This window comes from Salvelinus alpinus, chromosome 33 (genome assembly GCF_045679555.1).
Source record: "Salvelinus alpinus chromosome 33, SLU_Salpinus.1, whole genome shotgun sequence".
NCBI lineage: Eukaryota > Metazoa > Chordata > Actinopteri > Salmoniformes > Salmonidae > Salvelinus > Salvelinus alpinus.
In genome coordinates, this window is record NC_092118.1 from 3,900,202 (window position 1) to 3,918,563 (window position 18,362).

General features: G+C 40.7%; 1 protein-coding gene across 2 annotated transcripts in view; it reads right to left on the minus strand.

The window, feature by feature from the left end:
* Nucleotides 1–18,362, minus strand: part of LOC139562968 (C-Jun-amino-terminal kinase-interacting protein 1-like) — a 75,268-nt gene that overhangs the window by 31,785 nt on the left and 25,121 nt on the right. The gene's annotated exons all lie outside the window — the stretch shown is intronic.

Genomic DNA, 18,362 nt, shown 5'->3' on the forward strand with positions numbered 1-18,362 from the left:
TAACAGGTGTACCTGTAGATGTATTTCAAGGCCTACCTTCAAACTCAGTGCCTCTTTGCTTGACATCATGGGAAAATCAAAAGAAATCAGCCAAGACCTCAGAAAAAAATTGTAGACCTCCACAAGTCTGGTTCATACTTGGGAGCAATTTCCAAACGCCTGAAGGTACCATGTTCATCTGTACAGACAATAGCACGCAAGTATGAACACCATGGGACCACGCAGACGTCATGCCGCTCAGGAAGGAGACGTTAAGTCTCCTAGAGATGAATGTACGTTAGTGCAAAAAGTGCAAATCAATCCCAGAACAACAGCAAATGACCTTGTGAAGATGCTGGAGGAAACAGGTGCAAAGTATCTATAGCCACAGTAAAACAAGTCCTATATCGACATAACCTGAAAGGCCGCTCAGCAAGGAAGAAGCCACTGTTCCAAAACAGCCATAAAAAACCCAGACTACGGTTTTCAACTGCTCATGGGGGCAAAGATCGTACTTTTTGGAGAAATGTCCTCTGGTATGATTAAACAAAAATAGAACTGTTTGGTCATAATGACCTTTGTTATGTTTGGAGGAAAAAGGGGGAGGATTGCAAGCTGATGAACACCATCCCAACTGTGAAGCACGGGGATGGCAGCATCATGTTGTTGGGGAGCTTTGCTGCAGGAGGGACTGGTGTACTTCACAAAATAGATGGCATCATGAGGAATTGAAAATTATGATATATTGAAGCAACATCTCAAGACATCAGTCAGGAAGTTAAAGCTTGGTCGCAAATGGGTCTTCCAAATGGACAATGACCCCAAGTATACATTTACATTTACATTTAAGTCATTTAGCAGACGCTCTTATCCAGAGCGACTAGTCCTGAAGTTGTGGCAAAATGACTTAATGACAACAAAGTCAAGGTATTGGAGTGGCCATCACAAAGCCCTGACCTCAATCCCATAGAACATTTGTGGGCAGAAGTGAAAAAGCATGTGCGAGCAAGGAGGCCTACAAACCTGGCTCACACCAGCTCTGTCAGGAGGAATGGGCCAAAATTCACCCAACTTATTTATTGGAAGCTTGTGGATGGCTACCCAAAACTTTTGACACAAGCTAAACAATTTAAAGGCAATGCTACCAAATACTAATTGAGTGTATGTAAACTTCGGACCCACTGGGGATGTGATGAAAGAAATAAAAGCTGAAATAAAAATAAATCTCTACTTTTATTCTGACATTTCTGTTTCTCAAACTAGACACTCAAATGTTCTTGTCCTCTTGCTCAGTTGTGCACCGGGGCCTCCCACTCCTCTTTCTATTCTTGTTAGAGCCAGTTTGTGCTGTTCTGTGAAGGGAGTAGTACACAGCGTTGTACGAGATCTTCAGTTCCTTGGCAATTTCTTACATGGCATAGCCTTACATGGCATAGCCTACATCCGGCGCCGAAAAGAGATGGCCGCCTCGCTTCGCGTTCCTTGGAAAATATGCAGTATTTTGTTTTTTTATGTGTTATTTCTTACATCGGTACCCCAGGTAATCTTAGGTTTCATTACATACAGTCGGGAGGAACTACTGAATATACGATTAACGTCAACTCATCATCGTTCCTACCAGGAATATGACTTTCCCGAAACGGATCCAGTGTTTTGCCTTCCACCCAATACAATGGATCTGATCCCAGCCGGCGACCCTGTGCGACGCCGTAAAAGGGGCAAACGAGGCGGTCTCGTGGTCAGGCTTCGGAGACGGGCACATCGCGCTCCACTCCCTAGCATACTACTCGCCAATGTCCAGTCTCTTGACAATAAGGTTGATGAAATCCGAGCACGGGTAGCATTCCAGAGAGACATCAGGGATTGCAACGTGCTCTGCTTCACGGAAACATGGCTAACTCAAGAGACGCTAACGGAGTCGGTGCAGCCAGCTGGTTTCTTCATGCATCGCGCCGACAGAAACAAACATCTTTCTGGTAAGAAGAGGGGCGGGGGGGTATGCCTTATGATTAACGAGACGTGGTGTGATCATCATAACAACACACAGGAACTCAAGTCATTCTGTTCACCTGATCTAGAACTCCTCACAATCAAATGTCGACCGCATTATCTACCAAGGGAATTCTCTTCAATCATAATCACAGCCGTATATATTCCCCCCCAAGCAGACACATCGATGGCCCTGAACGAACTTTATCTGACTCTTTGTAAACTGGAAACCACACACCCTGAGGCTGCATTCATCGTAGCTGGGGATTTTAACAAGGCTAATCTAAAAACAAAACTCCCTAAATTCTATCAGCATATCGATTGTGCTACCAGGGCTGGAAAAACCCTAGATCATTGTTATACTAATTTCCGCGACGCATATAAGGCCCTCCCCCGCCCCCCTTTCGGAAAAGCTGACCACGACTCCATTTTGTTGATTCCAGCCTACAAACAGAAACTAAAACAACAAGCTCCCGCGCTCAGGTCTGTTCAACGCTGGTCCGACCAATCTGAATCCACGCTTCAAGACTGCTTCGATCACGCGGATTGGAATATGTTCCGCATTGCGTCCAACAACAATATTGACGAATATGCTGATTCGGTGAGCGAGTTCATTAGGAAGTGCATTGACGATGTCGTACCCACAGCAACGATTAAAACATTCCCAAACCAGAAACCGTGGATTGACGGCAGCATTCGCGTGAAACTGAAAGCGCGAACCACTGCTTTTAACCAGGGCAAGGTGACCGGAAGCATGACCGAATACAAACAGTGTAGCTATTCTCTCCGCAAGGCAATCAAACAGGCTAAGTCCCAGTACAGAGACAAAATCGAGTCGCAATTCAACAGCTCAGACACAAGAGGTATGTGGCAGGGTCTACAGTCAATCACGGATTACAAAAAGGAAACCAGCCCCGTCGCGGACCAGGATGTCTTGCTCCCAGACAGGCTAAACAACTTTTTTGCCCGCTTTGAGGACAATACAGTGCCACTGACACGGCCCCCTACCAAAACCTGCGGGCTCTCCTTCACTGCAGCCGAGGTGAGTAAAACATTTAAACGTGTTAACCCTCGCAAGGCTGCAGGCCCAGACGGCATTCCCAGCCGCGTCCTCAGAGCATGCGCAGACCAGCTGGCTGGTGTGTTTACGGACATATTCAATCAATCCTTATCCCAGTCTGCTGTTCCCACATGCTTCAAGAGGGCCACCATTGTTCCTGTTCCCAAGAAAGCTAAGGTAACTGAGCTAAACGACTACCGCCCCGTAGCACTCACTTCCGTCATCATCAAGTGCTTTGAGAGACTAGTCAAGGACCATATCACCTCCACCCTACCGGACACCCTAGACCCACTCCAATTTGCTTACCGACCCAATAGGTCCACAGACGACGCAATCGCAACCACACTGCACACTGCCCTAACCCATCTGGACAAGAGGAATACCCATGTGAGAATGCTGTTCATCGATTACAGCTCAGCATTTAACACCATAGTACCCTCCAAACTCGTCATCAAGCTCGAGACCCTGGGTCTCGACCCCGCCCTGTGCAACTGGGTCCTGGACTTCCTGACGGGCCGCCCCCAGGTGGTGAGGGTAGGTAACAACATCTCCACCCCGCTGATCCTCAACACTGGGGCCCCACAAGGGTGCGTTCTGAGCCCTCTCCTGTACTCCCTGTTCACCCACGACTGCGTGGCCATGCACGCCTCCAACTCAATCATCAAGTTTGCGGATGACACTACAGTGGTAGGCTTGATTACCAACAACGACGAGACGGCCTACAGGGAGGAGGTGAGGGCCCTCGGAGTGTGGTGTCAGGAAAATAACCTCACACTCAACGTCAACAAAACAAAGGAGATGATTGTGGACTTCAGGAAACAGCAGAGGGAGCACCCCCCTATCCACATCGACGGGTCAGTAGTGGAGAAGGTGGAAAGTTTTAAGTTCCTCGGTGTACACATCACGGACAAACTGAATTGGTCCACCCACACAGACAGCGTTGTGAAGAAGGCGCAGCAGCGCCTCTTCAACCTCAGGAGGCTGAAGAAATTCGGCTTGTCACCAAAAGCACTCACAAACTTCTACAGATGCACAATCGAGAGCATCCTGTCGGGCTGTATCACCGCCTGGTACGGCAACTGCTCCGCCCACAACCGTAAGGCTCTCCAGAGGGTAGTGAGGTCTGCAGAACGCACCACCGGGGGCAAACTACCTGCCCTCCAGGACACCTACACCACCCGATGTCACAGGAAGGCCATAAAGATCATCAAGGACAACAACCACCCAAGCCACTGCCTGTTCACCCCGCTATCATCCAGAAGGCGAGGTCAGTACAGGTGCATCAAAGCAGGGACCGAGAGACTGAAAAACAGCTTCTATCTCAAGGCCATCAGACTGTTAAACAGCCACCACTAACATTTAGCGGCCGCTGCCAACATACTGACTCAACTCCAGCCACTTTAAAAATGGGAATTGATGGAAATTATGTAAAAATGTACCACTAGCCACTTTAAACAATGCCACTTAATATAATGTTTACATACCCTACATTACCCATCTCATATGTATATACTGTACTCTATATCATCTACTGCATCTTGCCATCTTTATGTAATACATGTACCACTAGCCACTTTAAACTATGCCACTTTATGTTTACATACCCTACAGTACTCATCTCATATGTATATACCGTACTCTATACCATCTACTGCATCTTGCCATGCCGTTCTGTACCACCACTCATTCATATATCTTTATGTACATATTCTTTATCCCTTTACACTTGTGTGTGTGTATAAGGTAGTAGTTGTGGAATTGTTAGGTTAGATTACTTGTTGGTTATTACTGCATTGTCGGAACTAGAAGCACAAGCATTTCGCTACACTCGCATTAACATCTGCTAACCATGTGTATGTGACTAATAAAATTTGATTTGATTTGATTTGATTTGATTTCTCAGAACAAGAATGACTGATGAGTTTCAGAAGAAAGTCTTTGTTTCTCGCCATTTTGAGCCTGTAATCAAACCCACAAATGCTGATGCTCCAGATACTCAACTAGTCTAAAGGCCAGTTGTATTGCTCCTTTATTCAGAACAACAGTTTTCAGCTGTGCTAACATAATTGCAAAATGGTTTTCTAATGATCAATTAGCCTTTTAAAATAATAAACTTGGACTAGCTAACACAATGTACCATTGGAACACAGGAGTGATGGTTGCTGGTAATGGGCCTCTGTACGCCTATGTAGATATTCCCCCCAAAAATCTGCCGTTTCCAGCTACAATAGTCATTTACATCATTAACAATGTCTACACTGTATTTCATATTTTAAATGGACATTTTCTTTTGCTTTTCTTTCAAAAACAAGGACATTTCTAAGTGACCCCAAACTTTTGAACGGTAGTGTAAGTCTTCACACCCGAGTCAATACTTTGTAGAAGCACCTTTGGCGGCAAATACAGCTGTGAATCTTTTTGGTTAAGTCTCTAAGAGCTTTCCACAGCTGGATTGTGCAATATTTGCCCATTATTCTTTTTAAAATTCTTCAAGCTCTGTCAAGGTGATTGTTGTTCATTGCTAGACAGTCATTTTCAAGTTTTGCCATAGAGTTTTAAGCCGATTTATTTCAAAACTGTAACCCGGCTACTCTAGTACATTCAATGGCGTCTTGGTAAGCAACTCCAGTGTAGATTTGGCTTTGTGTTTTAGGTTATTGTTTTAGGTTACTGAAAGGTGAATTCGTCTCCCAGTGTCTGTTGGAAAGCATGAAACAGGTTTTCCTCTGCTTATAGCTGTTTTCCATTTTTTTGATCCTAACAAAGTCCCTAGTCCTTGCTGATGACAAGCATACCCATAATGTGATGCAGCCACCACCGGGCTGGAAAATATGAAGAGTGGTACTCAGTCATGTGTTGTGTTGGATTTGCCCCAAACATAACGCTTTGTATTCAGAACAAAAAGTTAATTTCTTTGCCACATTTTTTCAGTATTACTTAACTGCTTTGTTGCAAACAGGGTGTATCTTTTGGAATATTTTTAGTATGTACAGACTTCCTTCTTTTTACTCTGTCATTTACGTTAGTATTGTGGAGTAACTACAATGTTGTTATTCCATCCTCAGTTTTATCCTATCACAGTCATTAAACTCTAACTATTTTATAATCACCATTGGCCTCATGGTGAAATCCCAGAGCAGTTTCCGTCCTCTCCAACAACTTAGTTAGGAACGATGCCTGTATCTTTGTAGTGACTGGCTGTATTGATACGCCATCCTTTGTGAAATGAATAACTTCACCATGCTCAAAGGAATATTCAGCGTCTGTTTTTTACATATCTAACAATCGGATCCCTTCTTTGCGAAGCATTGAAAAACCTCCCTGAACTTTGTGGTTTAATCTGTGCTTAAAATTCCCTACTCGATTGAGGGACCCTACGGATAATTGTATGTGTTGCGTAGAGATGAGATAGTCATTCAAAAATCATGTTAATCACTATTATTGAACACGGATGAGTCAATGCAATTTATTTTGCGATTTGGTAAGCAAATTTGTGACGGAACGGCTCATTTTTTTACATTGGGTAAAAGTAGAGACAGAGCTACAAAATGGTATATCATACACTACATTTTTGAGGAAGAATGGTAAAGTAATTCTGTTTTGAAAGTTAATAACCTTTCACTGCTACCAAACCCGGATCTGGGATCCCCCCCATCACAAAAGCTGACTAGCATAGCCTAGCCTAAAGCTACAGGGATATCATATAATAAAATGTTCATGAAATCACAAGTCCAAGACACCAAATGAAAGATACAGATCTTGTGAATCCAGCCATCATTTCCGATTTTTTAAATGTTTTACAGGGAAGACAAAATATGTATTTCTATTAGCTAACCACCATAGCAAAAGACACAACTTTTTTTTGTCCACCATTTTTCCCTGCATAGGTAGCCATCACTAATTCGACCAAATAAAGATATAAATAGCCACTAACCAAGAAAAAACTTCATCAGATGACAGTCTGATAACATATTTATTGTATAGCATATGTTTTGTTAGAAAAATGTGCATATTTCAGGTATAAATCATAGTTTACCATTGCAGCCACTATCACAAAACTCACCAAAGCGACTAGAATAACTACAGAGAGCAACGTGTATTACCTAATTACTAATCATAAAACATTTCTTAAAAATACACAGCGTACAGTAATTGAAAGACACAGATCCTGTGAATCCAGACAATATTTCAGATTTTCTAAGTGTTTTACAGCCAAAAACACAATAAATCGTTATATTAGCATACCACATGTGCAAACATTACCCCAGCATTGATTCAAGGCAAAAAGAGCGATAGCGTTATCACCACCAAAATATATTAATTTTTTCACTAACCTTCTCAGAATTCTTCCGATGACACTCCTGTAACATCATATTACAACATACATATAGAGTTTGTTCGAAAATGTGCATATTTAGCCACAAGAATCGTGGTTATACAATGAGAAAAGTAGCCAAACTGGCCAGAAAATGTCGGGCGCCATCTTGGAGAGTGACTTAGTCTAATCAATAAATAATCATAAACTTGACAAAAAAATACAGCGTGGACAGCAATTGAAAGACAAATTAGTTCTTAATGCAATCGCTGAATTACATTTTTAAAATTAACCTTACTGCGCAATACAGGGTCCGATAACGCAAGGCTACACTGCAAGAAATGGCGTCTCATGCATTTTACTTTTTTCAACAGAACAATGAATTATCAGCATAAATAGTTCTTACTTTTCGATGAACTCTCATCAGAATCTTAGGATTAGGTGTCCTTTGTCCAAAAGAATCGTTGCTAGGTTGGAGAACGTTGTCTTCAGAGTTGCAATTAGCTGTAAACATTAGCACGAAAGAGAGAGATACCCAAGTTCCTACAGCGCCAAGGAAATAAATACCTGAAAATCGCAATATACTGACATAAACTGAAATAATTTGGTTCAAAATAACAAGATTATGATGTCTTTAAAGCCTATATCGAATAAAAACATGACCGGAATTATCTAAGGAGCTAAAACCAGAGCTTCTACAACGACATGCCAAGCTCCTCTTTGCGCCCGAGCGAAGATCCAAAAGAACGGCCACCGTGATTCCAATCAGTTTATAACCTTTGGGAACTACGCAGAAAGTCCATTTCAAGTCTCCCTATTCGCTGACACCCAGGGGAAGGCGTATGCAGTGCATCTCAACCAATAGAGGACAGGCAAATTAATACACAGGTCTCAGAACAGCCAGTAAAATTCTGCATTCTGACATACACATAGGAAAATTGCTCTAAGTCGAGTTCTGTTTCACCCACAGATATAATTCAAACGGTTTTAGAAACTAGAGAGTGTTTTCTATCCAATAGTAATAATAATATGCATATTGTACGAGCAAGAATTGAGTACGAGGCAGTTTAATTTGGAAACGAATTTGGACTATGTCGAAATGGCACCCCCCTAGTGGCAAGAAGTTTTAATAAACTTGTAAATTCACTTTTGAGAAAAAGGCCTTTGATTATTTTGGCACCTACTGGAGAGCTCTCCTTTGTCTACACCCATTCAGCATTGTTCACACCCTCTTAAGCCAGCCCCACCCATCTCTTTAAGGATTCACATGTGAGGTCATGTGCTAAACAGTGATTAGTGTAGTAAAGATTAAGACTAAAAGTGGTAGTAGCCTACAATAAGTAAAAATTCAAGGTAAACAAAGAGTTTACTTGGAATTTTATAAAATCTTTATAGATATTAGACGATGCTTACCCAGAAACACTTGTCTAAATTGATGGGTCATGTGAAAGATATGCTATAACCGCCAGCCACATCCAGTGGTGGAAAAAGTACTAAATTGTCATACTTGATTAAAACCAGACGGCACAATAAATAAAAAAAATGTATTTTATTGACGGATAGCCAGGGGCACACTCCAACACTCAGACATAATTTACAAACAAAGCATTTTTGTTCAGTGAGTCTGCCAAATCAGATGCAGTAGGGAAACCAGGGATGTTCTCTTGATAAGTGTGTGAATTGGACACTTTTGGGTGTCAGGGAAAATGTATTGAGTAATAGTAGATTATTTTGTTTTGGAATGTAGTGAAGTAAAAGTAAAAGTTGCCAAAAATATTAATAGTAAAGTAATGTACAGATACCCCCCCAAAAAACGTAAGTAGTACTTTAAAGAATTAATTCTGAAGTACTTTACACCACTGCTCAAATGCCTTAAATAGATTAGCATACTTTATACACTGTTACACATGCACAAATTACATATGTACAGTTGAAGTCGGAAGTTTACATACACTTAGGTTGGAGTCGTTAAAACTTGTTTTTCAACCACTCCACAAATTTCTTGTTAACAAACTATAGTTTGGCAAGTTGGTTAGGACATCTACTTTGTGCATGACACAAGTAATTTTTCCAACAATTGTTTACAGACAGATTATTTCACTTATAATTCACTGTATCACAATTCCAGCTGGTTAGAAGTTTACATACACTAAGTTGACTGTGCCATTACACAGCTTGGAAAATTCCAGAAAATGATGTCATGGCATTAGAAGATTCTGATTAGCTTCTGGCTAATTGACATAATTTGAGTCAATTGGAGGTGTACTTGTGGATGTATTTCAAGGCCTACCTTCAAACTCAGTGCCTCTTTGCTTGACATCATGGGAAACTAAAGAAATCATCCAAGACATCAGCATTTTTTTTGTAGACCTCCACAAGTCTGGTTCATCCTTGGGAACAATTTCCAAACGCCTGAAGGTACCACGTTCATCTGTACAAACAATAGTATGCAAGCATAAACCCCATGGGACCACTCAGCCGTCATCCCGCTCCGGAAGAAGATGCGTTCTTTCTCCTAGAGATGAACGTACTTTGGTGTGAAAAGTGCAAATCAATCCCAGAACAACATCAAAAGGACCTTTTGAACATGCTGGAGGAAACAGGTACAAAAGTATCTATGTCCACAGTAAAACGAGTCCTATACTGACATAACAAGCATACTTTCAAAGTTGTGGCAAAATGACTTAAGGACAACAAAGTTAAGGTATCGGAGTGGCCATCGCAAAGCCCTGACCTCAATCCTATAGAAATTGTGTGGGCAGAACTGAAAAGGTGTGTGTGAGCAAGGAGGCCTACAAACCTGACTCAGTTACACCAGCTCTGTCAGGAGGAATGGGCCAAAATTCACCCAACTTATTGTGGGAAGCTTGTGGAAGGCTACCCGAAACGTTTGACCAAGTTAACCTCACTGGTGTAGGGGGCTATATTTTCACGTCCGGATGAAAAGCGTGCCAGAGTAAACTGCCTACTTCTCAGGCCCAGAGGCTAGGATATGTATTATTAGTAGATTTGGATAGAAAACACTCTGACATTTCTAAAACTGTTTGAATGATGTCGGTGAGTATAACATAACTCATATGGCAGGCGAAAACCTGAGAAAAATCCAACCAGGAAGTGGGAAATCTGAGGTTTGTCAAGTAATTGCCTATCCAATATATTGTGTCTATGGGGTCAGATTGCACTTCCTAAGGCTTCCACCCGATGTCAACAGTCTTTAGAACATTGTTTCAGGCTTCTACTGTGAAGGGGGAGCGAATAAGAGCTGTTTGAATCAGGGGTCTGGCAGAAAGCCTTGAGTTTAGTCACGCGCGTGGCTGTGAACACGAGCTCCATTCCTTTTCATTTCTAAAGACAAAGGAATTGTCCGGTTGGAATATTATTGAAGATTTATGATAAAAACATCCTAAAGATTGATTATATACATCGTTTGACATGTTTCTACGAACTGTAATGGAAAGTTTTGACTTTCGTCTGGACTTAGTGCCCGCGCCTTGTGCATTTTGGATTACAGGACTAAACGCGCAAACAAAGAGGTATTTGGACATAAATATGAACTTTATCGAACAAAACAAACATTTGTCTAACATGGAGACCTGGGAGTGCCATCAGATGAAGATCCTCAAAGGTAAGTGATTAATTTTAACGCTATTTCTGTCTTTTGTGACACCTCTCCTTCTTTGGAAAATGGCTGTATGGTTTTCTGTGGCTAGGCTCTGACCTAACATAATTGCATGGTGTGCTTTTACCGTAAAACTTTTTTGAAATCTGACACAGCGGTTGCATTAAGGAGAAGTTTATCTTTAATCGTGTGTTAAACACTTGTATCTTAGATCAATGTTTATGATGAGTATTTCTGTCATTTGAATTGGCTCTCTGCACTTTCACCGGATGTTTGTTTGAGACAATGCATTTCTGAACATATTGCACCCATTTCCAATTAGGTTTTTGGACATAAAGATGAACTCTATCGAACAAAACACACATTTATTGCCTAACATTGAGTCCTGGGAGTGCCATCCGGTGAAGATCATCAAAGGTTAGTGATTAATTTTAACGCTATTTCTGTCTTATGTGACACGTCTCCTTCTTTAGAAAATGGCTGTATGGTTTTCTGTGGCTATGCGCTGACCTAACATAATCGCAAGGTGTTTTTGCCGTAAAGCCTTTTTGAAATCAGACACTGTGGCTGGATTAACAAGAAGTTTATCTTTAAAATGGTGTATAATACGTGTATGCTTGAGGAATTTTAATTATGAGATTTCTGTTGTTTTGAATTTGGCGCCCTGCAATTTCACTGGCTGTTGGCGAGGTGGGACCTTGTACCAGAGAGGTTAAACAATTTAAAGGCAATGCTACAAAATACTAATTGAGTGTATGTAAACTTCTAACCCACTGGGAATGTGATGAAATAAATAAAAGCTGAAATAAATCATTCTCTCTACTATTATTCTGACATTTCACATTCTTAAAATAAAGTGGCGATCCTAACTGGCCTAAGACAGGGAATTTTTACAAGGATTAAATGTCAGGAATTGTGAAAAACTGAGTTTTAATGTATTTGGCTAAGGTATATGTAAACTTCCGACTTCAACTGTATATACATACAATCAGGGGTAAAGTGGCTGAGTAGCAGGATTTAAAAAAATAGTAGCAGCAACATATTGCGTGTGTGTTAGGAGAGAGCCTGTTTCTGTCCTGACCTTGACTTTGGTGCAGGGCATGTGATGTCTATAGCCTCTTTGTCGTAAAACTCCCTGATCTTCTCAAAAATATAAGTTTGTCTAGCTGTATCCAGTCCAGGTGGTGCTTGTACATGCAGACCATCTATGGGAGGAAGGATGTCAGCGTTGCGCAGCAGCTGAAACCTGGTCCCGACAGTCTGAACTCTCCTTGGCAAAATCACCAGGCTCCAAAGCATCAAATCTGTAAACCACCTGAAGTGCTGGTACTGCTTGATGTGTGTACTGCCATTCTCCTTGTATGACTGGTGGAGGAGAGTCAGGCATGTTCTCCTAATGCTGAAAGACAAATTCCAGATACAAATATTTTAGCATTATTATACAATAGATGCGAAATGTCATTCTGAAATAACATCACTACACACAGTCACATACACGTAATGTTAGCTAGCTAGCCAGCCATCTAACGTCAACTGGCTAGAAAACAGCAAGCTTTAACTAGCCATACAAACCGATTGTCAAAGCTAGCTAAAGTTAACCAAATAGGATCAATGTTAGCTAGCTAACATTAGGCTATAACTAGCAATGCGAAATGGCATTCTGAGAAAATATCACTAACATTACACACACTTCATACATGTAAGCTCATGTTAGCTAGCAAGCCAGCCATCTAACCTCAGCTAACAGCGAGCTTTAACTTGGGGTCTTTTGTTTAGACATGTCACGTTAACGTTAGCTAGCTAAAAAATTAACTATAATCCCGATCCATAGAGTAACAATACTAGCAATACAAACTGATTGTCATTAGCTAGCTAAAGTTAACCAAATAGGTTCAATGTTAGCTAGCAAGCCAGCCATCAAACTCCAGCTGGCTAGCTAACAGCAAGCTTTAACTTCCAATGAAAACAAATTTCTGACTGAATTAGAAATGTATAATATCTGAAACTGTAGCTAGATTCTTACCCGTATACATGGATGAAAGCGTCACGGCAGACTATAACCCCTTTTATAAAAAAAAACGCCCTGTGTCGTTTCCGTTTAGTTTGCACAGCTTGTTTGGTCTGTTGTGTTCCAATGATTTCAAAACTCGGTCAACTTCTTCCGTGACAACACTGTTGACTGCCGTTTCTTCCACATCACTGTCATCGGAAGACTCTACAATGTGTTCTTCAATGAAAATGTTTTTACCTAAATCAGGGATTTCCTCATCGTCTGATTCATTTTCAGACTCAGAGAGAGTCAGCATGGCACGATTGTCCTCCAGAAAGTAGTCCATCACAACTTTTTCACACTGACCTTTGTCGATAGTGCCTGATAAATTCAGGGCAGCAATGTTATTAAGAGCAGTAGCAACATATTTGCAATTCTCCATGGCTAACGTTATATCTTTTGAAAAACTGCAGTAAAAAGGACTTTCTACGTATAACGAGCAGCTCGTTTTATAGACACAAGAGGCTACACCGCAGATCAATCTGAAACGTATCTCTCGGCATGTCCAGCCCACTCATTATCTCTGCCAATCATGCTATCGGGAAGGTTACTGACTTTTTCTTTGGCTAAACCAACTAGGCTTGTAATTTCACAACTTTATTCGTATTTGCAGATGGCATAACAGTTTGTTATTGAGGCACATGAAAGTTCACATGTTCGAGAAGGTATTTCTGCCAAAAAACGCAATTAGATAAAAAAATATTTTTTACTTTCAAATGGGTCACCTGCGAAGTCCAGACTTGCAACAAACCCCTAGTTTCCTGAATCGGGTCACATTTTTACTCATGAACTTAGATTGGATTCCCATAACAAAGGGGTTAAACTCCAGCATTACCTAACTCATTACTAACCTATAGAAATGTGAGATACCATACCTGGTCACAGGTGTGGCCAAGTCTTGAAATTCCTTCTGAAATTCCTTCTAAAACCAGATTTAAGTAAAACAGCTTTGAGTTTCTTTGCACCTCATTTATGGAACAATCTTCAGAATACTCCGCAATTGGATGCATTGGTGCCTTTCGGGCAATTCAGATTGTTGGTTGAGGACCTCTTCACTGAGGAATGTGGTTGTTTCTTATGATTTTGTTCAGCTCTTTCTTTGTATATTTCCTATGCTCCTATGCTGCCTAGATTGCCTATGTGTTTGTCATTCAGAGTTCCCTTTTAACCTTTCTGAACCACCCATCCCGGATCCGGGATAATTGTCATCAGAAACGCTGACTAGCCTAGCCTAGCCTAGGCTAGTCAGCGGGTATACAGGTATATAATATAATATAATTTCATGAAATCACAAGTGCAATATTGCAAAACACAGCTTAGCCTTTTCTTAATCCATCTGTCGTCTCAGATTTTGAAATTATGCTTTACAGCGAAAGCAATACAAGCGTTTGTGTAAGTTTATCGATCGCTCGACAAAACAATAAGTACACCTAGCATCAGGTGAAATAGGATTTGGGTGCATCATATTTTCGAATATACTGAAATTCAATTCATGGTGATCTCAGGGTGGTTCTGATCCAGAAAACATTTAATTGTCCACAATTTCACTAATTTAGCAGAACCATTGCTGCAGGTCAGCTGACTTTAAGCGGAGTTTTTACATTGGTGTGACTTGCAATATTGTTGTCATTCATCCCTGATTTTCAGGCTAATTTATGCACAGAATGCAGCTGTTATTTGAAATGTAATGCTTCCCTGAATATATGACATGAGCTAGGCTTCCGTCTAATTGGCGACAGATTTCCCACCTGAGGTGTGTCTCTATCAGACTGAATTGTTGCAGATAAATTATGTGTGTGATGACGTAGTGCACATAAAAAGTTTTGGGGCTTTATCCTCTCTTGGGTAGGGGGCAGTATTTTGACGTCCGGATGAAAAGCGTGCCCAAAGTAAACTGCCTGTTACTCAGGCCCAGAAGATAGGCTATGCATGGTAGATTTGGATAGAAAACACTCTAAAGTTTCTAAAACTGTTAAAACTATGTCTGTGAATATAACAGAACTGATATGGCGGGCGAAATCCCGAGGACAAACCACCCCCCCCAAAAAAAAAATCCGCCTACCACTATTTTCAATGGCTATTACTTTTTCATAAGGCCAAGTCCTCCCAGATTGCAGTTCTTAGGGCTTCCACTAGATGTCAACAGTCTTTAGAAAGAGTTTCAGGCTGGCTTCTGGAAAATTTTGCCAGATTTTTTTTTTTTGGGTGGCTCGCATTTTGGCTGTAGTGTTTCCAAGCGCGTGGAAGAGAGTGCGTTCTTTGGTATTTCTCTCCGGTAAAGATAATAACGATTCTCCGTCTTAAATTTTATTGTTTATTTATGTATTAGAGTACCTAAGGTTTGATTATAAACGTTTTTTGACTTGTTTGGAAAAGTTTATTAGTAAAGTTTGGGATTCATTTTGTATGCATTTTGATGGGAAACTGGGTGGATTATTGACTGAAGCGCGCCAGCTAAACTGAGTTTTTATGGATATAAAGAAGGACATTATCGAACAAAAGGATAACTGGGACCTTTTGGAGTGCCAACAGAAGAAGATCATCAAAGGTAAGGCATTTTTTATGTCGCTATTTCTGACTTTTGTGTAGCACCTGCCTGGTTGAAATATGTTTTCATGTGTTTGTATGCGGGGCGCTGTCCTCAGATAATCGCATGGTTTGCTTTCACCGTAAAGCCTTTTTGAAATCTGACACACTTATGTTAAGCTTTATTTTGATGTATTACACTTGTGATTTTATGAAAGTAAAAAAATTATAAAACTGTAGTTTGAATTTCACGCTCTGCATTTTCACCGGATGTTGGCCAGGTGGGACGCTACCGTCCCACCTGCCCATAAGAAGTTATTTTCCATGTACTGAATAAAAAGCATAAGTTTTATGTGTTTACATGGCATTTTTCAACTCTACCAATGGCTTTGTGACAGAAACTGTTGCGATAAATAGTTAACTTGCCCAATCTGGTCTTAGCGCTTGGTCGAAATAACAGTTTGCTGATAAAGTGGACAGGGTGGGTTATATGACGAGAGCAATATAATTTGTAGTTGATAATTGGCAGCCAAGCATTGATCATCATGTCACCAGCATTGTGCATGAAGGTCATCACTTAACCATCATGATATTCATTATCTTATTTTATTTGCCTTTTTATGCTTTTCCACATTGTAGTGGTAGTACGTAGCATAGTCTATCATTGTGTGACTCCAAGTTTACTTCAATATGATGGTTAATTATGTCAATATTTGTGCATCAAGGAGTTTCCACCGCTATTGTCGCATAGTGGTTAGAGCATTGGGCCGGTAACCAAAATGTTGCTGGAACAAATCCCTGAGCTGACAAGGTAAAATTCTGTCATCCTGCCCCTGAACAAGTCAGTTAACCCACTGTTCCCCGGTAGGCTGTCATTGTAAATACGAATTTGTTCTTAACTGACTTGCCTAGTTAAATAAAGGTTGAAATACATTTTACAGACACTAAAAGATACCACCATTATGAAATTGTGACACTTTTTTTGGGGGGGGTGGGGGATTTACTCACGTAGAAATAGTGGATGCAAATGTGATTATTGATGCAACCAAGCAAATAAGATATACTCTGCATCTTTGGAGCAGAAGCTAAAATATGTATCCACGTTCAAGAGAGCAGTTTCATTGAATACATCCATATTATATAATAAGGAATGACAGTGTCCTGAGTCAAAACAATCTCCAGCACCAGGGGTCTACTGAGCTAACATGGAATTGTTTTAAGGTGGTCATACCATGAATCATTTAGCTTTTAGGTATAAAAATATGTACAAAATTATTTGATAAAGTATTGAATTTGGCCTTTACTACTATAGCCCATAGAAACACATTGAATAACACATTCATAAATGGAAAAAAAGACAATCAAAAAATGTATCATAAGGAATAAGGATTTGAAGTGTCTGTCCTATATCTAGGAGATATAAGAAAGCTCAGGAAATATTTGTGTTTTTTTGGACATTTAACCCCTTATTTTTGTTGGCACAAAACTACTGCCATACTTCCATTAATTTACATGGGTTACATTCAGACGAGTCCCGTGACACTTGTGGATGTCGTAGAGCAAAACGGACACTACAGACCGTTCGGAAGCTACAGGAGTTTTCTTGAGAAGTTCGGCCACCTTCCACCGCAGATGCAAAAGGCCGACGTAGGCAGATACGGTGGATTGAGACCAGTGGAGGCTCCTCTGAGGAGGATGGGGAGGACCATCCTCATCAGTGAATTTCAGACACATTTTTATACATGAAAAAAGTTATCCTTTTCAGATAAAACTATACAAAATATATTCACGTCACCAAATCATTTATTAATACACACTGTTTTGCAATGAAGGTCTACAGTAGCCTCAGTAGCACTCTGTAGGGTAGCACCACGGTGTAGCTGGAGGACAGCTAGCTTCTGTCCTCCTCTGGATACATTGACTTCAATACATAGCCTAGGAGGCTCATGGTTCTCACCCCCTTCCATAGACTTACACCGTAATTATGACAACTTCCGGAAGACGTCCTCCAACCTATCAGAGCTCTTGCAGCATGCACTGACATGTTGTCCACCCAATCGAATAATCAGAGAATTAATCTAGTACTGAAAGCATAAGCTACAGCTAGCTAGCACTGCAGTGCATAAAATGTGGTGAGTAGTTGACTCAAAAAGAGAGAAAGACAATAGTTGAACAGTTTTGAACAAATCCATGTATTCCAGAATGAAAGGAGTAGAGAGAGAGAGAGCTAGCTATATTTCGTAATATACATTTTTTCACTTACTTAGCTAGAGTCTAACGCAGCTAGTTAGTTAAGCCTACTCAAACACCCGGGTCAAACAGAGAAGGATGCTATATTAGATAGCTGGATATGGCTATCCAATACTGGAACTCTTACAAGTCAAGGTAAGCTTTTGGTTTTATACATTTTTTTGCCACCGAGGCCCGCCGGTGTAACTGCTAAACTGCTTGCTGCTGATTGTACACTGTACTGTATGATTGTAGCGGGTTTACTAACATGTTAGTTCTAGTAGCTATGTTGACTATGATGTGACAACATTATAGGCTGTGAAAAAAATATATCTCTCGCTTAAACTGAAGGATTTTAATGGAGATGTGTTTAATTATGTTACTTAGATTGACACACGAGTGAGTCAATAGAATCTTAAAGATTAAAATGTTTTAACTTTTGATGGCGTCATCGGGTAGAACTTTTGAACTTTATATATGTTTCTACAAAATGTAGAAATGTGTCGTTTTCACGAATGTTGTCACTGGTATTGTGCTGAAAATGAGGTTGAAAAATTATGGAGTTGCCCTTTAAGCCTAACGTCAGAAACTGCAG